The 26,118-nt window shown below is 49.2% G+C and overlaps 1 protein-coding gene across 1 annotated transcript in view; it reads left to right on the top strand.

Annotated features, from left to right (window-relative positions):
• The first annotated feature begins 8,861 nt into the window (after positions 1 to 8,861).
• The window catches only part of LOC120386069 (oxysterol-binding protein 2-like), a 354,730-nt gene continuing 337,473 nt past the window's right edge, over positions 8,862 to 26,118 (top strand). Inside the window, exon 1 of the mRNA XM_039504882.1 lies at positions 8,862 to 8,986. The gene's annotated coding sequence lies outside the window, so the exon portion shown is untranslated. The remainder of the gene's footprint in view (positions 8,987 to 26,118) is intronic.

Genomic DNA, 26,118 nt, shown 5'->3' with positions numbered 1-26,118 from the left:
AGATTACAAGGTTGGAGAAGGGGTAGGGGGTTCCAGGGGCCAGTCAAGGGACAAGGAGCAGGGGGGGTTGGATGGGGCAGAGGTTCGGAGGGGCAGTCAGGGGACAGGCAGCAATTGGATAGGCATGGGAGTCCAGGGGGTTTATCAGGGGACAGGTAGGGGGTGGGGTCCTGGGGGGAAGTTGGGTGGGGTCTCAGGAGGGGGCAGTTGGGGACAAGGAGAAGGGAGGCTTAGATAGGGGCTGGGATCCCAAGGGGCAGTTAGGGGCAGTTGTCTCGGGAGTGGGTAACGGGGGACAAGGACCAGTGGTGCTTAGATGGGGGTGGGGGTCCTGGGGGGCAGTTGGGGCAGGGGTCTGGGGAGGGGGCAATCAGCAGCCAGGGGCTGGGATTCAAAGGGCTCTGGGCTGCTGGCAGCCGCGGGGAGCCCTGAGCCCTTTAAATCCCAGCCGCCGGCAGGCAGCCCGGAGCCCTCTGATTCCCAGCCGCGGCTGAGATTTAAAGGGCTCTGGGCTCCCCGCGGTTGCAGGCAGCCCAGAGCCCTCTGATTCCCGGCTGCGGCTGGGATTTAAAAGGCTCTGGGCTCCCCGCTGCTGCCGGCAGCCCAGAGCCCTCTGATTCCCGGCCGCGGCTGGGATTTAAAGGGCTCTGGGCTCCCCGCGGTTGCAGGCAGCCCAGAGCCCTCTGATTCCCAGCCAAGGCTGAGATTTAAAGGGCTCTGGGCTCCCTGCGGTTGCAGGCAGCCCAGAGCCCTCTGATTCCCGGCCGCGGCTGGGATTTAAAGGGCTCTGGGCTCCCCGCGGTTGCAGGCAGCCCAGAGCCCTCTGATTCCCGGCCGCGGCTGGGATTTAAAGGGCTCTGGGCTCCCTGCCGCAGCGGGCAGCCCAGAGCCCTCTGATTCCCTGCCGCGGCTGGGATTTAAAATGCTCTGGGCTCCCCGCAGCAGCGGGCAGCCCAGAGCCCTCTGATTCCCGGCGGCGGCTGGGATTTAAAGGGGCGAAACCTAGCTCCAAATATTGGTGGAGCAGAGCCCCTGATTTTGAATATTCCTGGGGCTTTAGCTCCACGAGCCCATATAAGTTGGCGCCCATGCTCCCATTGGCTGCGGTTCCCCATTCCCAGCCAATGGGAGCTGAGGGGGGCAGTGCCTGGAGCAACGCACAGAGCGCTCTGCCCCTCCCCTTTCCCTGAGGCCCCCAGGGACGTGGTGCTGGCCACTTCTGAGAGCAGCGCGGGGCCTGTGGCACCACGGGGGGCAAGTCCCAAGGGCCGGATCCAAAGCCCTGAGGGGCTGGATCTGGGCCGTAGTTTGCCCACCCCTGCATTAGGGTGTGCCTGGGTGCACCCGCAACCCCCCATGCACACGCCTATGCTTACTTTGTCAAATCGTTTTTTAAACTTTCCCTTTATTTTGTAATAGTTCTTGCTTCACACAGTACTGGGTTTTTTTTTTGTTTTAGTTTGGGGGTTTTTTTGGTCTCTGCCGCTGCCTGATTGCTTACTGCTGGTTCATCACTCAGGTGTGTGGTTAACTGGTTCATTTTGTAACTCTGGTGTTCGTTACTTTGAGGTTTTACTGTATTTGATCGCGCTCCCCTTCTTTGTGTCTGTAGTTGTTTACGCCCCCCCCACACCTCACAATTATACCAATAAAAAAAAATCAACATGCAATTCTCACTAAATATTAAAACCAGTAAGGCATGGATTCAAACGGAACCAATGATCCACTGTAATAGGAGCAAAAGCAAAACTGTGAGTGTGGTCGATGCTAACAATGAAATGTGCTCACCATGTCCCAGCAAATGGATTAATATACAGATGGCAACAACACAAGCTTCACAGAACTCTGTCAAAATGCACAGCATCAGCTGAGGACCTGATATGGCTGGAGGAATCAGCTTTGCTAGTTATTCAAAGTTGTGGCTGAAATATGTGGATATGTTTTTTCCCCCTAATGCTTCTCATGCCCCCCAGAATATATCCCATGCCTCCCAGGGTGACCTGCCCCCCCAGTTTGATAACCTCTGCTCTAAGCTATGCATGTGGCTCCCCCTACTGCTAGAAGATGTGAAACACATACTAAAAAGATAAAGATTAAAAACAAGAAAGGGTAAAGGTGCCTCACCCCAAGGACACAGGAGCATCTCAGGGTGTGGCCTTTATGGGGCTCTCCAGTCCCCTAACATGCTTGGGAAGAGAGTTATGATAAACCCCCCCAAAAAGCCACTTTTGCACCAGACTAAGTGTCCACATGGTGTGCGTGTGAGATCCCAGTATAACTATAGCTATATATAAGCAGGGTCTGAATGAGTTCTCCCCTGACAGCTACCTGGGAGGGGAGAGACTTCAGGGGCAAACTGAACACACCTACGCTGCCTAGATACCCAGCAGATAGAGCTGTGTTGATCAAAGTGATCAGCTTTGGCTGGGGCTGGGTTACAAATCACTTTAGTACTGAATGCAGGGCTAGTGAAAAGTTGTTATCAATGTTGTTGTATTTATTGTATGAGTAAAGGGGAGCAGAACTGTGCTTAACCTGTCCCAAATGAGGGGGTGACCCTCAGCTGAAAGGACCTCAGTAAGCCAGGGGCTCAAATGCCAGAGGCCTGTGACAGTAAGAGGGGTGGGGACAGGTATTCCAGCCAGGAGGCATGGGCTCTCCTTAAGGATCCCCAGTCTGGTTTAACCAGTTCCTCCCCACTTTTCAAAGGTAGAGCTAAATAAGCTCTATTAGGAGCCTTTGGGTTTTTTAAGTGCTCAAAAGAGCTGACAATCATTTGTGGTGGGACAGCTCTCTGCCCAACCCCAGAGCTGAAAATCACTGAGAGCTGGGTGAAACCTCAGCAGACTGACCTGCAGAGGTCCCAGCAGAGAGGCACAGTGAGGCAGTGGCTGGAGTGAGTGACCAGCCAGAGTAAGCACTTAGATGGCAAAGCCAGCAAGGTGCCTTCTTCCCTGGGTGGGAGGTGAACTCACACAGATGCACCTCTGAACCCTGGGTCCTCACTGACCAAGGACAACCACTGTGAGTGGGGTATGGTGAGGAAGCAGAGAGGGGCACAGAAAAGGAACTGTTGGTTGCAGAACTCAAGAACATGAGGCAGAAGGCTCTGCCCCACGCACTCTGGGGTGGGTGTCCTGCTCACAGTTTTATGTTTATGAATCTTGCTTGTGGCATTTCCCTAATTAGTGTCAGGTGACTTCCTTCCTTTCATTAAAAGTTTCTTTTCTACACTCAGACTCTGCTTGCGAGTGGGGAAGTATTGCCTCCCAGAGGTGCCCAGGGGTGGCGTGTAATTTTCCCTGGTTGCTGAGTGGGGGCTTGAGCCGGTCCTGGGTTGTACTGTTGAAAAGGATCCTCTAGGTATTGGTTGCTGCCAGCTCCTCCTGGCAGAAGAGTTACACATATAAATGGTAAAACTTTCCTATGTAAACAAGCCATTTGTTCTGCAAATTCTGCTTCCCACTGTTGCTTGCTTAACTTCATTATGTTAAAGCTTTTTCCTGTTGCAGGAGAATTAAACCCTTAGTGTGCTAGTGGAGGTTCTGTTTGAGGATGGAGTACGTTAACAATGGGCTCATTACTATGACATCTGGGTTCTATGTCCAAGGGAATTTGTTTCCGAAGACATATGGCCCAGCCTTCAATCCTTTGTAGACTATGAGGGGTTAATGTCTGTCAGCTGAGTGGCTAGTATACAGCACGAGGAATCAGGATTACAGGGTTCTGTTCCCTGCTCTGTCTCATGGTGTGAACTTCAGCAAGTCACATCAATTCTCTGTGCTTCAGTGTCCCCAGCTGTAAAATGGGGGTGATAACATCCACTTCATGGGGTGACTGTGCGTGTGCAAGGGGGTTATTGTTAGCACTAAATCTTATAGCCTTCATCCAGGGAAAGCTCCCATGGAAGGCAGGGGAGGGGCAGAGAAAGAATGCTAGGCTGTGACCCTCTCTGTTTGTAGCCTGGGACAAAAGATGCTGGAATATACCGGCTGCCTGCTCCACAGTGTGCAGTCCAGTCCGATTTGGTGTTTGTAGTTCTACCATTCTCCTCCGCCCCATCAACCTTGGTTAGTAATAACAATACCTACCTCTTACATAGCATTTTTCATCCATAGATCTCAAATCACTTTACAAAGGAGGTCTGTATCCCTATTTTACAGATGGGGAAACTGAGGCACAGAGTGGGCTGTGACTTGCCCAAGGTCACCCAGCAAAGAAGTAGCAGAGCTGGCAGTTGAAACCAGGTCTCCCGAGTCCTAGTCCAGTGTCCTATCCACTAGGCCACATTGCCTCTACATTTATCTCCTCCCACCTTAGCTCCACAAGACAGACCTGAGTATTTGGCTCCTCTTTCCTCCTTTTCTGGCCTGTATTACACAGCTCCTACACCCTGGGGCAGCCACACGTGGCAAAGTGCAGGGAGAGGTGGTTTCCTTTCCCTTCTCTCCCAAGGGTGTCTCACCAGCTATAGATGGGGCTGAGAAGGAAGGGCTGTGCTGGTATGTCGGCTGCAGCTCTCCATGACATGCAGGAAAATTGCCCCAGCCACATGAGCGGTGAGTCTCTCACAGACCAGGAGCCAGAGGGACAAGAGAAGGGCTCTGTGTCACACTGCAGATTCAGTGCAGTGCCATGGTGCAGGGTGCTGGTACTGATGAGCTTCCTCACATACATTAGTAAGTGCATTTATCTGGATTATCTAAATGTGCATAGCAGCCCTAGAGACTGGAAAAAGGCCACAAGCCTAATTTTCCAAGACTGAGCACTGGTGCCTTCCTACTGGTTTCATTTGGAGTTGTGTGTGCTCAGCACTTCTGAAAGGCAGGCCTGTAGTACAGCTCTGAGACAGATGGGTATTTCCTGGCCTCAGTCCTATGACCTCAGCTGGGTCAAGGTAACCAAAGCTTATACCCCATCACATGGCCGGGGTAGGTTTCTGCTGACTCCAGTGGCTGCTGTTACAAGCCCCCATGGTGTTTTTGTTTGTTTTGTTTTTTAACTACTGACCAAAACATCAACCCTTCCATCTCCCTTTACTACTGGGAATGGTGGCTTCAGATAGGAGTTATGAGTCCACCAGTAGCTTGGGAAAACTTGGCAGGTGAGTTCAGTAGGGACTTAGGCAATTCAATAGGGACTTAGGGTGCTTAGGCAATTTTGAAAATCCCACTAGACATTTGTCTGCATCTTTAGGTGCCTAAATACCTTTCAAAACTTGGGCCTTAAAAAATCCCTCTATGTCTCTGTTTCCCCATCTCTTATATGGGATAATAATACTTTCCTGACTCACAAAAGCATTGTGAGGATAAATTAATCTGTTGTAGGTGCTCAAGTGGTATGGATGTGTGTGTCATGGAAAATGACCTTAAGCACTAGTAAAGGATCAATAGCAGGGTAAATCCATCAGGACTGTAATGGACTGCCTGGCTCAGGCTGACCATGGTAAATATAATACAGTAAGTCTTAGCAACCCTGAACTTGGACAAGTTTTGAAAGGAAATGGGGAGTGATAAGCCACACTCCCTATAAAGGGCTTTATAGCCATCTGATGTTATCATAGAATATCAGGGTTGGAAGGGATCTCAGGAGGTATCTAGTCCAACCCCCTGCTCAAAGCAGGACTAATCCCCAGACACAATTTTACCCCAGTTCCCTAAATGGCCTCCTCAAGGATTGAATTTACAACTGGGGGTTTAGCAAGCCAATGCTCAAACCACTGAACTATCCCTCTCCACAATATAAGATGTGTATAGTGCCAGCCTTGCTTAGATATTACTGAAAAAAAATTGTATGTGCATTTTCTTGCCATATTTTTGATGTTTTTTATTTTAAAGAAAAAATATAAAGCGAGGGAAACAAAGGTGGAAAAATGAGAGGCTGCATTCTACACTGTGAAGCTGGGGCATATTATTAAAGATGGTGGGTGTTAAGCACCAAGTTATTGTAAACACTCAGTGTTGACAACTCTTGTAATTTAATCGTTGTCCATTTATGTGTTTCTTAAAGCCCCAGCTCCTGGAGTCACGTGATTACATGAGAATCTAGGTATGGGTATGTAAGTTTCCAGCCCTCCTAGCTGCAGATTAAGGCTTGACACATGAACCCTAATGCCTCAGAAGCCAGAAGAGTCTCAGCTTTCATTTTAAAACAGGAGTCAATTTCTAGACCTTGTGGTTGCATGAAAAAATGATCTCAGTGCACCCTAAATGTCCAAAACCTAGAAGGCAAAGAACCAGAACCCCATATTGTTTTTTTTTTTTAAAAATTACCTGACGTTTAAGCCAATGTTATTATTTTTTTGAAGTCTCACTCATGGTTTCTGATTGTGTGGGGCTAGCACTACTGGGTGATATAACTTTTCACTACAGGTTTTCCTGCCCCTTCCCTGAGGCAGCAGGTCCAGGTCAGGGCACCAGGTTAGATGGACACTGATGTAGTTACACCAGGGCACATTTTTCTAATACAGCTAGAGCCTACTGGTGGGTGCCAGGAGAAGGGATGGGGGTGTAGAGACAGGCAGACACTCGTACAGGTCCACCCTGAGAGAGGGCTATCTGAAGAGGGATGGATCACCATCCAGCACGGCAAGGTCAGACCTTCGGCAGGCCTTGTATGGCGCAGGCCCCACGGGCAGCAGGGCTGGGTGGGCAGTAGGATTGACAGGCAGTAGAGAATGCCTGGTCGAAAAGGAGCTCTGGCAACTCCGGTCAGCTGCTAAAAGTCCAGTTGGCCGCAGTGGCTGGCTACATGCAGCTCCTGGAAGCAGCAGGCATGTCCTTCTGGCTCCTAGGCACAGGAGCGGCCAGGGGTCTCAGCACGCTGCCCCCACCCTGAGTGCCAGCTCCACAGCTCCCATTGGCCAGGAATCGCGGCCAATGGGAGCTGTGGGGGCAGAACCTGCAGATGGGGGCAGCATGCCCAGAACACCCTGGCCCCTCTGCCTAAGAGCCAGAGGGACATGTCACCACTTCTGGGAGCCACCTGAGGTAAGTGCTGCCCTGAGTCCTCATCCCCTTCCGCACCCCAACCCCTGACCCTGCCCTGAGCCCCCTCCTGCACCCAAACTCCCTCCCAGAGCCTGCACCCTGCACTCCCTGCCGCACCCCAACCCTCTGACCCTGCCCTGAGCCCCCTCCTACACTCCAACCCCCTCGGCCCCAGCCCGGAGCCCTCTCCTGCATTGTGAACCCAGCGGCCCCTGCCCGGAGCCCACACCACAATCCCCTACCTCAGCCCAGAGCCCCCTCCTGTACCCCAAAACCCTCATCCCTCACCCCACCCCAGAGTCTGCACCCCCAGCCGGAGCCCTCACTCCCTTCCGCAACCCAACTCCCTGCCCCAGGCCGGAGTCCCCTCCTGCACCCCAAAACCCTCATCCATGGCCCCACCCAAGAGTCCACACCCCCAGCCAGAGCCCTGACCACCCCGCTCCCAGAGTCTCCTCCTGTACCCTGAACCCTTCATTTCCGGCCCCACCCCAGAGCCTGCAACCCCAGACCAGAGCCCATACCTGCCCCCCCCAACTCCTTGCCCCAGCTGGGAGCTCCTGCCCACACTCCGAACCCCTCGGCCCCATCCCCCAGCCTGCAGCCCCTGCATACATCCCCAACCCCTTATCACTGGCCCCACCTTGGAGCCCTTACCCCGAGACGGAGCCCTCACCCCCTCCCCAGCCCAGTGAAAATGAGTGAGCAAAGGTGGGGGACAGCAAACAATGGAGGGAGAGGGGAAGGAGTGTGGGGGGGGGGACCTCAGAGAAGGGGCGGGGCAAGGGTGAGGCTGTGGGGCAGGGGCAAGGCAAGGGTGTTTGGTTTTCTGCCGTCAGAAAGTTGGCAACCCTAGTGGGTAGGTGGCCTCCCCTGCAGGGCCAGGTTTAGGAAGTGCGGGGCCCAATTCAAACAGTTTTGACGGGGCTCGGCAGGGATGACTAAAAAACAAAAACAAACATGTAAAAAAACCACGTGGGGCTTGTACTCACCGGGCGGTGCTCCGAGTCTTCAGTGGCACTTCGGCGGCGGGTCCTTCACTCGCTCCAGGTCTTTGGTGGCACTGAAGGACCCGCCGCCGAAGACCCAGAGCAAGCGAAGGACCCGCCGCCGAAGTGCCGCTGAAGACCCGGAGCACCGCCAGGTGAGTAGAAATGAAAAAGGCGCCTCTAGCCAGGGAAGGGATTCTCACTGGGCGCGGGCCTGATTCGGGGGAATAGGCCTAAAGCCGGCCCTGTCCCTCGGGGAGCATGTGGGTCAGGCACGGCCCAGCCTCGGGGAGGGGGTGGCTGGCCAGGGAGGCACGACCAAGGGTGAGCAGCCCGGGACAGAGGGCAGGTGAGCAGGTGCCCTGGGGTCAGTCTGGGCCGGGAACTGAGGCCCCAAGGCAGGCACACCCTCACCCCAGCTCTGCTTCAGACAGGCCCCGCCCCCTCTCCCTTGAGGAGCCCTGCCCCCGTGTCATGGGCCCGCCCCCATCCACGCCCCTGCCCAGAGCAGCCCCCAGCCCTCGTGTGTTGTGTCCTAGCCCCGCCCTGCTCTCTCTAGGCCCCGCCCTCTATTAGCACACGCTGGGGGCGGGGCCGCGGCTGCCCGGTCACGTGAGCGCGGCGCCCCGCCCCCTGCCCTCGCCGGTGCCCCCGGCGGCCGGGCGGAGCGCAGCGCAGCGGAGGGCGCCGCGCGGGGCCGGGTCTAGGGGGAAGGCGGCGGCCGGGCTGTGCAGCGGCAGCACCCGCGGGCTGGTCTCCATCCTCAGCGCCGTCCCGTGCCTGGCCTGCAAGAACCCGCCGGGCCCCGCCCCGCCGGGCCAGCCATGAGCGGGGCAGCGAGCCGGGCCAGGCGGGCAGGGGCGGCGGGGCCGGGCTGGGGGTCCCGGCCGCCCCCGCCGGGCCCGGCTCCGACACCTACAGGGGCTGGCTCTTCAAATGGACCAACTACCTGAAGGGCTACCAGCGCCGCTGGTTCGTGCTCAGCAACGGGCTGCTCAGCTACTACAGGTACCGGGGGCCCAGCCGCTATAGGTGTGGGGGGCTACCGGGGGGTTGGGCTACTACAGGTATCGGGGGCCCAGCCGCTAGCGGTGGGGGGGGCTACCGGGGGGTCGGGCTACTACAGGTACCGGGGGCCCAGCCGCTATAGGTGTGGGGGGCTACCTGGGGGTCGGGCTACTACACGTACCGGGGCCCAGCCGCTAGAGGTGTGGGGGCTACCTGGGGTCGGGCTACTACAGGTACCGGGGCCCAGCCGCTGTAGGTGTGGGGGCTACCGGGGTCGGGCTACTACAGGTACCGGGGCCCAGCCGCTATAGGTGTGGGGGCTACCTGGGGTCGGGCTACTACAGGACCGGGGCCCAGCCGCTGTAGGTGTGGGGGCTACCTGGGGTCGGGCTACTACAGGAACCGGGGCCCAGCCGCTGTAGGTGTGGGGGCTACCGGGGTCGGGCTACTACAGGTACCGGGGCCCAGCCGCCAGAGGTGTGGGGGCTACCGGGGTCGGGCTACTACAGGTACCGGGGCCCAGCCGCTATAGGTGTGGGGGGCTACCTGGGGGTCGGGCTACTACAGGGACCGGGGGCCCAGCCGCTGTAGGTGTGGGGGGCTACCTGGGGGGTTGGGCTACTACAGGGCCGGGGCCCAGCCGCTGTAGGTGTGGGGGCTACCTGGGGTCGGGCTCCTACAGGGACCGGGGGCCCAGCCGCTATAGGTGGGGGGGGCTACCGGGGGTGCGGGCTACTACAGGGACCGGGGGCCCAGCCGCTGTAGGTGTGGGGGGCTACCTGGGGGGTCGGGCTACTACAGGTACCGGGGGCCCAGCCGCTATTGGTGTGGGGGCTACCTGGGGTCGGGCTACTACAGGGACCGGGGCCCAGCCGCTATAGGTGTGGGGGCTACCTGGGGTCGGGCTACTACAGGCACCGGGGCCCAACCGCTATAGGTGTGGGGGCTACCTGGGGTCGGGCTACTACAGGAACCGGGGCCCAGCCGCTAGGTGTGGGGGCTACACTACAGGAACCGGGGCCTAGCTGCTATAGGTGTGGGGGGCTACCTGGGGGTCGGGCTACTACAGGGACCGGGGCCCAGCCGCTATACGTGTGGGGGCTACCTGGGGTCGGGCTACTACAGGTACCGGGGCCAGCCGCTATAGGTGTGGGGACTACCGGGTCGGGCTACTGCAGGTACCGGGGGCCCAGCCGCTGTAGCTGTGGGGGGCTACCTGGGGGTCGGGCTACTACAGGTAGCGGGGGCCCAGCCGCTGTAGGTGTGGGGGGCTACCTGGGGGGTTGGGCTACTACAGGTCCCGGGGGCCCAGCCGCTATAGGTGTGGGGGCTACCTGGGGTCGGGCTACAGGGACCGGGGGCCCAGCCGCTAGAGGTGTGGGGGGCTACCTGGGGGTCGGGCTACTACAGGTACCGGGGCCCAGCCGCTAGAGGTGTGGGGGCTACCGGGGTCGGGCTACTACAGGTACCGGGGGCCCAGCCGCTGTAGGTGTGGGGGGCTACCTGGGGGGTCGGGCTACTACAGGTACCGCGGCCCAGCCGCTATAGCTGTGGGGGCTACCTGGGGTCGGGCTACTACAGGTACCGGGGCCCAGCCGCTGTAGGTGTGGGGGCTACCTGGGGTCGGGCTACTACAGGTACCGGGGCCCAGCCGCTGTAGGTGTGGGGGGCTACCGGGGGGTCGGGCTACTACAGGTACCGGGGGCCCAGCCGCGATAGGTGTGGGGGGCTCCCTGGGGGTCGGGCTACTACAGGGACCGGGGGCCCAGCCGCTGTAGGTGTGGGGGGCTACCGGGGGGGTCGGGCTACTACAGGTATCGGGGGCCCAGCCGCTGTAGGTGTGGGGGCTACCTGGGGTCGGGCTACTACAGGTACCGGGGCCCAGCCGCTGTAGGTGTGGGGGGGCTACCTGGGGGTCGGGCTACTACAGGGACCGGGGGCCCAGCCGCTATAGGTGTGGGGGGCTACCTGGGGGGTCGGGCTACTACAGGGACCGGGGGGGCCCAACCGCTATAGGTGTGGGGGGCTACCTGGGGGGTCGGGCTACTACAGGGACCGGGGGGGCCCAACCGCTATAGGTGTGGGGGGCTACATGGGGGGTCGGGCTACTACAGGCACCGGGGGGGCCCAACCGCTATAGGTGTGGGGGGCTACCTGGGGGTCGGGCTACTACAGGGACCGGGGGCCCAGCCGCTATAGGTGTGGGGGGCTACCTGGGGGTCGGGCTACTACAGGTACCGGGGGTGCCCAGCCGCTATAGGTGTGGGGGGCTACCTGGGGGTCCGGCTACTACAGCTACCGGGGGGGCCCAACCGCTATAGGTTTGGGGGTCTGCCTGGGGGTCGGGCTACTACAGGTACCGGGGTTATAGAGACTGGGGAGATGTGACGGCTGTTGCAAGGATGGGGGACAGCTCCTGCAGGGGCCGGTGGCTTGGGCACATTGATGGAGGGGCAGCCCAGCTACTGGTGTGGGGGGCACAGGGGCTGTGGGAGGAGAGACTTACTGCAGGTACTGGGGGACTACTACAGGGACCCAGGGTGGGCTGGCCTGGCTCCCCTGGGTGGGGAGGGGGTAACTACTATAGGGATGGGGGATGGGTACAGGGACCTGTGGGGTGGCCCAAGTACCCTGGGAATAGGGACCAGATCAAGGTGGGGAGAGGAGCAGGGTGGTACTTCACTACGCACAATAAATCTACTAGATGGACATGCACTAGACACTTTGTAAGGATCAAACCTGCAGTAGTCAAGGGAGGATGAACTAGTTCTTAAGCTCTCTTCTGTTTGCTTCTGTGAAGCTGAGCATAGAGTGGTTTATTTTGCTATTGCATGGGAGTCTGGTGGGAGGAACGAGGTGATGTTCTCTTGCAGTGCAGAACATTACAGCATACATACACAGAGTCCTGTGAAAAGATATTGTACAGTGCATAGGTTTACACATGCCCTGCAGTCCGTAGATCCCAGTGCATCCCTATATATAGTATGCATAATCACAGCATACTACACACACATATATATATATATATACACACACACACACACACAGAGGCCAAGATAGTCAAACAGGGAGGCTAAATTTAGCCTCTAAGTCCATATTTAAGCAACTAAATTTTCAGTTGTGCTGAGCATCTAGCACTTCCCGGTGAGTCAGTTCATGCTATTGGGTGTGCAGCACTCTTGAAAATCAGGGCACTTATTTAGGTGCCTAAATATGGTTTTAGGAGCCTAAAATTAGCCTCCTATTTTTTAGAATACTGGCCAGACTGTGTACAAAGACCTTAAATCACATGGCCCACAATATATATACTACTGCTGAGGGAATTCTGCACACAATATTTTAAAATTTTGCAAAATTTGAATATTTTATTTCGCAATAACTGAATGTGAATTCTCCAGCACGGCAGTGGGGCGCATCGGCTATTGGCTGCATAGAGGTAGGAGATCATCCTGCAGCCTCCCCTCTGCCCCACGGGAAAAGGACTCGGTGGTGAGGCCAACCCCAACCCTAACACAGTGCAAGGCCCAGGCCTGCTCCAGAAACTCCATGGGGCCCTTCCCCCCCATGCCAGGTGCATCAAGATAGCAAGCGAGAGGGACAGTCTCTCACACGCACGCCCAGCCTTGTCCCCTGATCCAGGTGTGGGGCAGACAGGCTCAGCCCAGTAGATCCAAGTGTGTGGGGGATCCAGGTGTGGGGTGAGAGGGTTCTGTGTGGGGCAGTCTGGGTGTGGGGAGGCTCCAGATGCAGGGGGTGAGGCTCAGTGGAGTGGGGGTTTGGGTGCTGGGGATTCGGGGGGTGGGCGGGCTGTGCTTGCAGGGGGATGATGCTTTGTGGGGAGGTCAATGGGGTCTGGATGCAGGGGGGTTGGCCAGATGGGGGAGCAGTTCCCCATACAGTGTCCCCTCCCCCTGTGGCTGAGGAGTGATGGGGACAAGGAACGGGAGGGGAGTGCAGAGCTTCCTGCAACTGGGGTTGATTTCCTGGCAGTGGGTCTGACCTGGCCCTGGCTGCTCTTTACAGGGGAAGAGGAAGTCCTATTTTTGCCAGCCCATCTGGGACTAGCAACTGAGCCCAGCACAGGGAGGAGCCACCGTCCGGGGTGTCCCCATCCCCACTGCTGTGATTTTCCTGTCCGCTGGCTGTTCCAGGCACCCAAAATGATGCACCCATGCTTCTGGGGAGTGGCGCATGACTGCACTTGCTGCTTTCCTTTGCTTCACTGTCAGAAGTCATTTTTCTGCAGAGAAGCAAAGAAATCTGGGGGAGGACATGAATTCTGCAAGCGTGCAGTGGTGCAGAGTTCCTCTGGGAGTAATATACACAACAAATTACACGAGGCAGTACTTTCGCTAGAGACATCTCTTCTCAGTCTGGTCTGCGGGACTGTAATGGGCTCATGTAATAGCCGAGAGTGTCCAGCTAAGGTTTGGGCTAGTTAGTGGGGTGCTTCAATTGATATTAGCTTTAAAAAGCTTTCAATTTGTTCAGGGCAGCTGTTTCTTCAAAAAGGATTTGGCTAATCAGTGGGGGAACAGGGCCAAACTGTTTAAGCATAGTCAGAGCTGTTCTAACCTAGGTAGGGACCTAAACTGGAGCACTGTTTTCATATTGTTTTTCACATGGTTAAGTTCAGTCCACACTGGTCACTGTTTAGTTAGCTTGAACCAGTTTAAAACAGTATTTTAAAGTGTGGTACGGTCAGAAAAGTGATGTAAATAGTAATTTCTAAAAAAAGTTTTTATCCTAAGTCATCTCAGCTGCGAGACAGGCAGCTGGAGGGATTCATGATCTAGAATGATCAACAGAACTGTTAAGTTCTGAGTGCAGCATCTTCATTTCTTGTGGTGGTGCATACAGGAGCTGGGAAGAACACAACTTGACTTTCCCAGGTTGAATTTGCAGAGCTGGCAGTTGGAAACTTGTAAATTGAGCATATTTGTTATGGAGTAATCGATATTGAATCTCTGATGGCATCTGTAGTCACTTTTCAGTGTATAACTGTGTTTAAGCTGAGTATTTTATATAAAGAATTCAGCCTTTATCATTAATGCTTTTTCTTAGCATTTCTCTCAGTTTGGGGCAGTGAAAATAGTTGTTTCCTTCTGGTTCTCGGACATTAATACGGTGCTGAGGTTTTTGGGTCACAAACATTGCAAGTGAATGTTTTTAAATTGAGACAATACTTCACACACTTTTTCAGAAGAGAGCACTTCTGTTCATGTTTTTTGTTAAACTATTTAACCAGACCTTTAGCTATACTGGCAAGAAGCGAGTGCAGCCATAGTTGCTCTTTGTAGAGATGAGCTGGCACCTCTTGCTTTAGGCCTTCTCCAAGTTATACTTATTGACTTCTTAAAAGTTCTGCAGTCACACTGTAATGAAAATAAGGGAAACGTTTGTATTCTTTAATCCTCTGTATATTTCAGAGGCCAGTCTCAGACTCAATAGTTGGGGCCAGTGTGATGATCACTAACTTCAGGAGTCAGAGCTGGAGGTTAGCATTTCTACTTCCTGGTCATTAGGCAAATGTTGCATTTTCCTGAGGTGCAGTGTTTGAGAGAAGGAAACAAAGGTATATATGTCTGGAAACTAAAATAAGAGGATATCAGCAAAACATTAACAGTAATAAAAATTAAATCTTTATCAGTAGCACTCACAAGTCAGTTCCATTTTTTGTTCTAGCTAATTCTAAGTTATTACTATACACTTACGTTTATATTTAGAAATGTGATGCATACAGAATTTTAAATTTAAATATTTTAGGCTATCTAAATTTAATTAGTACACTTGGGTATTTCAGAAAGGAAAGAGGATTTGGTTGGACTTTTGTACCTAGGAAAGCCAGTAATACAGTAACATACCTTTCTGTAGGAAGAAAGAAGTTGTTATAACATTTAGACAAGATTTTTAAAGTTACCATCTTCCTTTGTAATCTGTTGTTTATTATTTTGAATGCAGAATATAATTTGTTTCCTCATGGCTGAGTACCACATCTAAATGCTAGGTATTATGACCAAAACTTATGACTTCTCACAAGAGAACTAATACATGCTGTATATTGTATACCTTCTGAGGTAGGGATTACATTACATGCTGTATATTTTATATTTTCTGATAGGGATATTAACTGTATACATTTTGTACAGTCTATGTCTTGACTGCCCATGGGTTTGAAATTTTGCTTCAGATTCAAAGGACCGCATTTATTGTTGCCTTCAGAAATTATATTGTTAGTGGTGATTAGTTTTAGTCACCCTGTTTTCTAAGGAACCTTGTTTTGGCAATGCGGGGAGAAATTGAACTAACTATATTAAAGGTGACCAAAATGTGTTATATGAAATATGTAAATCCTTAAGATCCCAGACACCAACTATGAGATTAGACTTAAGTTATGACTACCATTTAAAAGCAAATTGAATGCTGCTTTTCTGCCAAGACCTAAGATCATACCAATGGGGAAAGCCCTGTGGTGATGATTTTTTTTATATAGTTTTTGGGGGAATTTCATCCTATTTCATTTTAGCCCTCATGGGACAGGGGCAACAGGAGCTGCTACTTCTGTGCTGGGTGAGGTTTTTTTGTTCGTTTGTTCAGCTTTCTTGTATTTGTGAAAAACATGGGGCTCTGCTGATAGGGTGTGTGATGGGTTCGGTCACAGGGATCCCTTTGGGACTGTCACCTGATGTGCTGAAACTACCTCTGAGCCAGTTTTGCCTGCTAGCGTGGGACTCCAGAACCCTGCCTTGTTGAGCCAGATATGCTAGCCTGTTGCAACACAGACTCAGGGTCTGGGCCACATCCCCAAAGCTGCAGACTTTAACCCAAAACAGCTCAGCAGGTTACCTCTCCAGCACCCAGACACCCTGTTCCCAATGGGATCCAAACCCCAAATAAATCCATTTTACTCTGTATAAAGCTTATACAGGGTAAACTCATAAATTGTCCGCCCTCTGTAACACTGATAGAGAGATATGCACAGCTGTTTGCTCCCCCAGGTATTAATCACTTACTCTGGGTTCATTAATAAACAAGTGATTTTATTAAGTGTAAAAAGTAGGATTTAAGTGGTTTCAAGTAATAAGAGAGAGAACAAAGTAAGTCACAACGCAAAATAAAACAAAACACGCAAGTCTAAGCCTAATACGTTAAGAAACTGATTACAGGTATCATCTCACCCACAGAGATGTTCCAATAAGCTTCTTTCACAGACTAGACTCCTTCCTAGTATGGGCCCAGTCCTGTCCCCAGTACAGTCCTTGTTAGTTCCAACAAACATCTCAGGTGGTAAGCAGGGGCTTTCTCATGACTGTCTTCCTTTTTGTGCTGCTTCACCCCCTTTTATAGCTTTGGCACAAGGTGGGAATCTTTTGTGTCTCTGGGTTCCCACTCCTCCTCCTAAATGGAAAAGTACCAGATTTAAGATGGATTTCATTATCAGGTGACATGATCACATGTCCTGTGAGACCCCAGCCTCCATTCTTCCTGGGCTGGCCCACAGGTACACAGGACAGTAACAGAGCCATTTACAGTTCATTGATTCTGAAGCACCCTTAATGGCTTCCGCTTAATATGTTTACGTCAGGATGAACACACTCAGTAGATTATAAGCTTTGTAATGATACCATACAAGGGGTATTTAACGTGGAGCATATTCCAGTTATGTCATATTCATAAGCATATTTCCATAAAGCATATGGAGTGCGGCGTCACAGGGTGTTCTGTTTCCTCTGCTACAGCTGACATAATTTAGCTATTTGGGAGCATCATGCCTTACAAGCATTAGCTGTTAGTGATGTCATTGGGGTTGGAAGAGAAATCAGAACCCTGAGGTCCTGAACTTGGATCTTGGCAGGTATTAAGCCTTCCAGTTGCATTTAAAGTTATTCTTGCTTTCTAAAATGATTAGCCTTGAGTCTGACTAAATGGATAGGATCCAAAAATTTTAAAAAAAGAAACATTTCAGTTCACCTTCAGATAGCCAAACTAACATATTCCTAAACTACTGAAAAGGCTTCTCTGTTTCAATTTAGAGTAAATTTGGTCTGGTCAAGTCATACAACCCTTGAAAGCGGAGCAATAAAAACTGATAATCAGTAAGTGTCTTGTTTTCTGACAGGGTTACCTAATTCTAGCTTTGTAGGCCTTCCCCTGCATTTGGGTAATAGTTTCAGTTCATCAATAACTGTTTTTAAAACATTGTAGATTTTCATTATTCTCAAATTAAGATGGTTAAGAACACTTTATGTTCTTAAAAAAATGAAAATCTGAGCAGTTCCTTTTGCTGTGTGTATAAAAGGTGAACAGGAGCTATTCATCTTGTGGTGCTTATAAGAAGTGCAGGAGTGCAGTCTCTCATGGTTGTTGAGAAAATGTGTGGCAAACTTTTGTTATGCAATCATAGAATCATAAAATCTCAGGGTTGGAAGGGACCTCAGGAGGTCATCTAGTCCAACCCCCTGCTCAAAGCAGGACCAAACCCAACAATTGTGGTGTTGCTGACTTCAGCCATGCATAATTAACCACTGTACCAACTTTGTCATACTTGGATTGAATGAGGACTGAGTATTTGACTCAGCTGAGTTATGACTGTAAAAACTAGGGCCAGAACATATTGGAAGGTGTCTTCATTCTTGTAACTGGAATTTCTAAGTGAAGCATAGCTGATGCTTTTTGAAAACATCACCTTTGAACTGAGGCCAAGCCTAGAAACTTCAGTCCAAAAGAACTGAGAAAGTTATAAGAAGTTATAATAATAGTTAGAACTCAGCCATCATTGTAGCAATGTCAGCCAGCCATTACTGCAATGAATTTATATAAGATATAATCTAGGATAAAGTATGCACTACTGTTATGGTTCTTTATACAGCTTTAGGGTAGTAAGTAGGAGAGGAGTAACCCAAAATGATTAAGTGCAGGTTGACTTTGATTTTGTGTATTGTTCATTATTCTCCTACTTACTCAAAACCTGTGGGTGTTTATTCCTGTTTTATGTTTGAGCTGCATTTTAAAGTGACTCTGAAAAGGCCTCATGGGGTTCCATGTTCAGCTTGCCTCAATGTCTGTCAGTTCTTAAAAACTGAAGTGAAGACCCACTAAATCGACGCCAGAGTGCTCTCTGGTACTTCACCGGAGCAAGAGGAGTAAGGTAAGTCGACCGGAGAGCGTTCCGGTGTCCATTGTAGACACCACAGTAAGTTGACCCAACATACCCGACTCCAGCATAACTTAGGCTGACTTACCCCGATAGTGCACTGGAAGAGCTAGAGTTGAACCTCACTTCCTTACTGCTCTAGTGGTTGCAGGTGTAGCTGAGCAAGGGGCACATCAGTGTGTTTCCAATCACACTGTGCTCTGGCAGCTTCCTGCCTTGTCTCGTAACGCCAGTGTTTGGGAATGTTACTTTGGGAAAGCTGCTGATCGTATTTTTCAGTTGTTAAGTATATACCTGATTGTCAAGTCTGATGTCCTAGAGCCTTGGGAGGGAAATTGACATCCAACAGACATGCTCTTCTACCACTGCCTTGGCCTCATGTACAGTGGATTAGAGATACTGGAAGGAAATCCTAAATTGGAAGGGGCCATAAAACTATCTGGTAATGTTGTCTCATAACAGTGATTATAAATGGCTGATATGTCTGGAGTTATTCCTTATATTTTTTCTTCTGCCTTTCTAACTGTCCCTGCCTATTATCTCACTTTTTCAGTAAGTTCACTGGCTGGCTTGAAATCCCAGAACATAAAGAGCTGTTCTGTATTTGTGACTGTGTGTGGTGGTGGGGAGGGGGGAGGATCTGGCATTGCCCCTTCAGCACCATCAGCTGTGAACTGTTGCTTCGACTGCACTGGCTGGGAAAGCTGCATTTTTCTGCCACCGTAGGCCACCTCCTGCGGATTTGTTGCTGCCTAAAATTACCTTTATCTGCTGGGTATGAAAGTGAGGGGCACGTTAAATAGCAAGAGACTCATTTCTGAGGAGGATTTCAGAGAGGCTTACTAGCCCAGTGCTCCGCTTATTTGTGTTCAGACTAAGGAACTTTCATAGATATTTCTGATAAGCCCCTTCTCTTCCGAGCAAGTTTCTTAAATTGAATTCTAGCTTTACGTTTTATCTTCCAGGGCTTCTAATGTGTGTTTCATGTAGCAGTTATTCTTGATCAGCATTTTTAATTGTCCTATAAAAACCACAACCAGAGCACAAGAGGAGGAGGACCCAGCCTATCAAGTGCCCAAAGTGAAATCGCATAACTCTTGTACTGAGGAAGATGTGACAGGGCAACTTCCTGCCATATCCTTGGGAGACCTTACTGAGTTGAGTTTAAGTGGTTTTGGGGTCCGCTGTATTAAACAAATGGTTTATCTATGCTTTGGCTCTCCATGGGGGGGCTGCCATAGCTCCTCCAGGAACCAAAACTGGCGGTGAAGGCAGATTGCTCAGATTATGCCCCCAGAGAGGTACCAGCTCTAGGAGAGGCTCCCATGTACTAGTTCAAACTGGATTCTGCAGAGATTATGATGAAAGGACTCTTGGATAAAGAGCCTGAGTTTAAACTGACTCTGATCCAGCAGGCAGACAGGGCCTTCCCTCCAAGCGGAATTCTCACCCTTGCGGAAGGATTGGAAAGACTCTAGTTCACTAGGGCCCCATGAGGCTGCAGGGTAACCTCTGGTGAGCTTTTAGCATGCACATGGGAAGTTTGGTTTGTGTGTGTTCTCTGTAATGGTCTTGCCAGAAGAGTAAATGTACTTGCTTAGGAGGAGCTGACTGGTAACTACTCGAGCCATAGCCCTCGAGGAGAAAGCAAAGCATGGATAGAATGGCTTGCTTGGGATGTCACACTGTAGATCAGGGAGATGTGCGCCCTTCAAACCCCTGGTCAGGAGGGAGTGAGATGCAGGTCTTTGCCCAGGAGAGGTGATGGCTGGGACCTGGAAACCTTTTAAGTGGGTGCTCTCAAGGGACCATGGAGAGGGAATACAAGGGCAGTTCTTCAGGGTCCAAGGAGAGGACAGCTCTGTCGCAGCATGGCAATTTGAGAATTAATTGTACTTAATCGGTGTTTTAACTAGGTTCATTCTCAGTCATCTCATTTTCATGTGATGGCCTCGTTTGCTTCACCTGGAGTTCCACCATTGGCATTTATCCATAGGTAAGCCACCTATGGAGAAGGCATCTTTTGTAGCCTGCTGGTGCGGACCAGGCATTCAGCATAGTCCCAAAATGCTCCCTGTGAGGATTCAATGGGTGCAGAGAGCTGCATTGCTGAGGCGGCTGATGAGTCAGAAGGATTTGGCAGCGTGGTGCTGTCTCTCTGGGTGGAATGAAGATAGGAAGAGTGTCGTGCTCCGCGTTTGTTTGCAAGCTTGGTCACTTTGCTTCCTGCTCAGTTGCGCGAGCTCAAGAAGATGCATCAAGTTCATATTACTCAGAACTGGACAAGGGAAGAGTTCAGTACCTGGGACTGTGCCTGTATCTAGGACTGCATGAGGCAGAGCCCCTGTTCTTGTGGTGGTGATTGGTGGCTGGGACACTTGCCATCCCTTGGTTCTTAGCATTGTTTTAGTTCTCACTACAGTTGGCTCCGACACAGCAGTTAACCTCAGCTTCCCTGTGCAGTGAGGAAGTCAGGAGCTTCCTGTGTCAGGAGATTTCCCAGTCTGTTGCTTTCTCTGTCGCATTCTTCCTGATTCTGTTGGTTTCTTTCCCCTTTATTTGCAAGCAGAGTTGCAGTGTCTGTCTCAACGCTTATTTCATGCTCTCAAAGATGTTATGCTGGGCCAAATACATCAATCAGTGGTGTTATAGCAGGAATGAATTTGGGTCATTTTATGTAGAACTAAATTATGAGACAACCAATCTGGGTGTCAATATTTTTGCATCAAGTCTGAGTCAATTCTCAGTTTATCCAAGAATCCTCCCTGCTGTACCGTCTCCTCCAAAACAGTATTTCCCAACTTCCCTTTCCTGAATTCCTCTTTGGTCTTGTCTCATTTTTATTAATTCTTCCAGATAAGGAATGCATCTGTTCGAGAGATAACAGCCGCTAGCCTTCACTCTCTAGTGTGAGATAAGTGGCACTCTCGCACCTGTTAAATAATTTTGACCTCCTGAGAGCAGTGGTAGCAAGGTTGAATGAGCTTTTCAAAGAAGTAGAATTACAGGTAAATAACTTCTCCTTATTGTAGTCATCAATTGCAATGCAAACCCCCTGTGGTAAATGATTACTAAAGTGGATGTGAAGAGAAAGTATCTGGAGCTGTGCAAAGTACTTGCTTTTCACAGAAATCATTCTTGAAACCAACTAGCAACAGCTGGAGCAGACTTCTGCTTGCTGATTCATAGGAGCAGAAGACAACACCCATCCATCATGTCTCCCCTGTGTGGCTAGGTTCTATTTGTGTGAAAGGCTCTTTCACCTCAGATTTGTTGATGAATAATACAGCAAATACATTCTTCCTTGCCCACTTGCTGCTGTAAGCGGCCTAAGTTACAATAATATAGGGGTTCTCTGTGAGCAGCTTAGGGGAAGTTATGTGCTGGCACATAGACTCTATGAGTCTATGTGCTGGGCATGCTTATGTATCTGGAAGACTTCCTTCACTGGGTGGTATGGTTCTCTTACGATGCTGTTTTTCTGAGGTATTTCTCAAGTTCTCTAGTATGACTGGATGTAGCATGGCCTTGGAATAGTTGCTTTTAGAAAGACCTTTGACCTCCCTATGCTATGGGCATGATGCATTCAGGTTACTTGCTTAACTGGAGTGGGGCTTCTTGCAGTGTTAACCACAGGCTGTAAGTGAAGTTGCATTGCCACAATTTGAATGTTTGTCTCTTCCCAGCTGTGTAAAAAGGTCAGTCTCAGTGATTCAAACAGTCCACTTCTTTTGTGTTTCAGGATGAAAAAAGTGAATACCTTGTAATCTCTTTGAACTCTGTTGTGAAATGTTTCCTGCTTCACTCACTTTCTGACCTGCTCTTGCTCTCCTGCGCCTGCCTGCTAACTGCTTCTCTTCTTTCTTCTTCCTTGAGCAACTTTGCTTCTAGTCAGAGGTTGTGAGTCTGAGGGCAGTTTGTTTAAAAAGTAGGAAAACTGATTTAAACTCTATGAAGGGGCATGGGACTCAAAACCTGAAAACTGATCTGAAAATTGAAAAAAACTTGAGAAAATGACTCATCTTGAGATGTGTGAAAACTCAGATGATAGGATTAAGGCAGAGGAGAGGGAGTTGAGAGAGAGAGAGGAGGAGGAGAAGAGGGAGAAGGGAAAAGAGGAGCAGGAGGAGAGGTTGGGAGAGGTGGATTGGATTGATGAACTTTTTCAGGATTTCTTTCTTTTTCAGTCTCGGGGACATTCTTGGGTTTGGGGTCTTCCTTGGCCTCTCTCAGTTGTATATGTGTCTCTCCCTGTATTGTTCTCTCCTATCTGATGGCTTACATGTGAGCTGAGCCAAAGTGACTTAAAAATGAAAAAAAATAGTGAGGGAAAAAGGCAAAAAGGAAGTGGCAAAACCAAGCATGAAGTGGTTGGCACATGTTGTGGAATGATCTCTCAAAGATCCGGCCTTTGGAGTGGATGGAGATCTGATCTGCCTTTGGAGAAAGATCCCGCTCTGGAATGGCCTTGCTCTCTTCATGGCGACTGCCACTTTCTAGAAGCTGTCTTTCTTCTCTGCTGTCTCTCAAAGCTCTCTTCTTTTCTTCTTTCTCTGCTGTACCTTTCTTCTTTCTTTTCTTGCACTGAGACAGGTTTTTCTTAGTAGTTGCTGCCAGGAGACCAGCTTACAGCTTTGTTCCTTGCCAGGCAGACACAGTGACACAGATGTTCATATCCAGTCATTCCTCTTGTAACAGTGGTCATTCACCTTGTGTCTTGTGTAGAAAGTAAATGGTTTAAGGTTGCATTGCATAAAAAACCTTTTCACTAAATAAATAATTCAAAATTAATAGGGACTTAAGACATCTACATATACTCTACGGGACTTGTCTCAATTCACATCAAGATTCTAAGCTGAGTTGTTTAATTTCTTGTCAATAGTTTTAAGGAGCTGCTAAGCTAAAGCTGGAATTAAAGTAAGTTTCTTTTTTCTATTTTTCTTGGGGTTATTGGTTTTCTTTGGTAGGCATTATGTTATTTATAGGTGTTTATAGGAGAGAGATTAGAGAGCTGTGTGTGTAGTGGCAGTGTAGGCCTGGGGCAATACAATGACCTAATGCTATGATGTAAGTTGTCACATGTCCAAAAATGTCATGCTAGTCTACAAAATGTGCTCTTCCCTCCCAAATGCTGTCATGCTAGTTGAAAAGCTTGCTCAACTTAAAATTTTTCTGGGCCCTCTGAGATAAAATTTTTGATCAGATAAAAATGTTGGACATTCAAAGAAAGTTTTAAATTGTTGTATTTTAAAAATTTTAAATTGAAAATGAAATGTATGAAATAAGTATTCAGGAATCAATGAATGGTATATAGTTTTGGATTGTGGTTTTGTGTTTTTTTGATTTATCATGGATTTTATATTTATCTTTATATTTTTTCTCATTTTATATAGGCATATTCTTTATTATTTTACTCAGCTTTAATAGAGCTTTCAGACATGGTCAGACTGCCAGACTGCTATTCCCATCCCCAGTCCATTGTAGTTCTGTCTCCAATGTCTGCCTACTGCAGTAGCAGAGAGAAGGATGGAGCAGACACAACAGGGCAATTAAAGATCCCTGTCCCTCAGCTCCAGCATGGTGTTTATGGTGACCCCGAGCATGGATTTTTGTACCTGTCCTTCTTGGCTCTGTCCTTCTTGGCTCCTAACCATAACCTATCCTGAATGAAAAAAAAAAAAAAAACATAACATGCCTGCATATCAAAATATTGTGGCAATGAGTTTGAATTCCTGTTTGTTGTAATTGTCTTGTTTGTCTAAAACCTTCTGTCTGTTCCTTTGCTTTCTTCTGTCTTTTTTTGTATTGTCTTTTCTGTGTTTTTGTTTTTCTCTTTTTTTTTTTTTTCTCATTTTTTTTTTTTTTCTTCCTTGATTTTCTCTTCTAAGCTCTACTCTCTCTTCTTTTGAATCTCTCCTTGTAATCCCTAATCTTTGAATCTCTCCTCTATCTTTCCATATTCCATTCCTCATTCATCTCCTTCTCTGTCCTTTTTTCAGTCTTTGTATGTATGTCTTTTGACATTGGGTGACCAGAAGGTGACAATTAATTTAAATTGGGTATATAATATATTTTATATAATGCATATATTTTTGTCATCTTTTCTGTCCTTTTTCCTCTTTTCTTATAATATACTGCCTTTTTAGCTAGCTGCTGCTGCTGCTGACTGGACGTTTTCAGAGAGAACTTCTTGGACTCCAAGATCTTTCTCTGGTCAGAGGTAGTAATGTATATCAGAGGTTCCAACCTAGGGGCACACATGCATACCCAACAGGTACAAAGAGTTCTTACAGAGATTACATCAACTTATTTAGAGATTTGGCAGGCTACATAAACAGGCTACATAAAAACAACCAAAAAAACTCATACAGTTTATACTCATATATACTATTATATATACTATAATAATATATAATAAAAATATTTCAATTTATAATATATTTAGTTTATAATTATATGGTAAATGTAAAAGTTAAAAGAAATAGTGTTTTTTAGAAATAGTGTGTTTGACACCTTTTTTTTATTTTTTTTATTTTGTTTTTTAGTGAGTTTTGAAGTGAGGACTAATAGACTCATAGACTTTAAGGTCAGAAGATCTTATTCTGACCATCTGCACCTGCTGCACCATGCAAATGCAGCCCACATCTCACCCACCCCCTCCTCCCTCAAACCTCCTAAATGTTGTCTGAGTTAAAGTTTTCTGCACCTCAAGCTGCAGAGAATCCTCTGCAGAGCATGCAGTGTGACCTGTGCCTATGCTGCCAAGGAGAGCGAAAACCTCAGGGCCTCTGCTCTCTCAATCTCGAGAAAATCCTTCCGACCCACCCAGTGGCAACCAAACATGAGCTGAGCTGAGCGCAGCCAGCACCCAGGAAAGACCCAGGAACTCATTCTCATAGTAACTCAGATCTAACATCGCCTAACACATCATCACAGCACTACTTATACCTTGATAATCATAAAGAAAAATAAATTAAAAAATAAATTAAAAAATATCCCATCACCATATCCATCCACTCATCGTATCAAGCTTAGTCTCTTGACACCAGATATTTTTTCCCCCCCACTTACTTCTCTCAGTCCAGTTTATATCCATTTGTTCTTGTGTCACATTGGTACTAAAGCTGAAATATCTCCTCCTCTCTAATATTAATCCTCTCTATATATATTATAAAGCCGTCATATCCCCTCTACATTCTTTTGGTTAGGCTAAACAAGCCAAGCTCTTTGTGTCTCCTTTCATAAGACAGGTTTTCCATTCCTCGGATCATCCTAGTAGCCCGTCTCTGAACCTGTTCCAGTTTGAATTCATCCTTCTTAAACATGGGAGACAAGAACTGCACACAATATTCCAGATGAGGTCTCACCAATGCCTTGTATAACGGTACTAACACCTCCTTATCTTTGCTGGAAATACCTTGCCTGATGCATCCTAAAACTGCATTAGCTTTTTTAACGGCCATATCACATTGGCAGCTCATAGTCATCCTGTGATCAACCAATACTCCGAGTTCCTTCTCCTCCTCTGTTACTTCCAACTGATGTGTCCCCATTTTATAACTAACTTTCTTGTTATTAATCCCTAAAAGCATGACCTTGCACTCTTCACTATTAAATTTCATCCTATTACTATTACTCCAGTTTACAAGGTCATCCAGATCTTCCTATATGATATCCCGGTCCTTCTCTGTGTTAGCAATACCTCCCAGCTTTGTGTCATCTGCAAACTTTATTAGCACATTCCTGCTTTCTGTGCCAAGGTCAGTAATAAAAAGGTTAAATAAGACAGGTGCCAAAACTGATCCCTCAGGAACTCCACTAGTAACCTCTTTCCAGCCTGACAGTTCACCTTTCAGTATGACCCGTTGTAGTCTCCCCTTTAACCAGTTCCTTATCCACCTTTCAGTTTTCATATTGATCCCCATCTTTTCCAATTTAACTTATAATTCCCCATGTGGAACCGTGTCAAATGCCTTCC

The sequence above is a fragment of the Mauremys reevesii genome, linkage group 18 (assembly GCF_016161935.1).
Source record: "Mauremys reevesii isolate NIE-2019 linkage group 18, ASM1616193v1, whole genome shotgun sequence".
Classification (NCBI taxonomy): Eukaryota; Metazoa; Chordata; order Testudines; family Geoemydidae; genus Mauremys; species Mauremys reevesii.
Note: the sequence above shows the minus strand (reverse complement) of the source record. Positions and strands in the feature narration are given on the sequence as shown.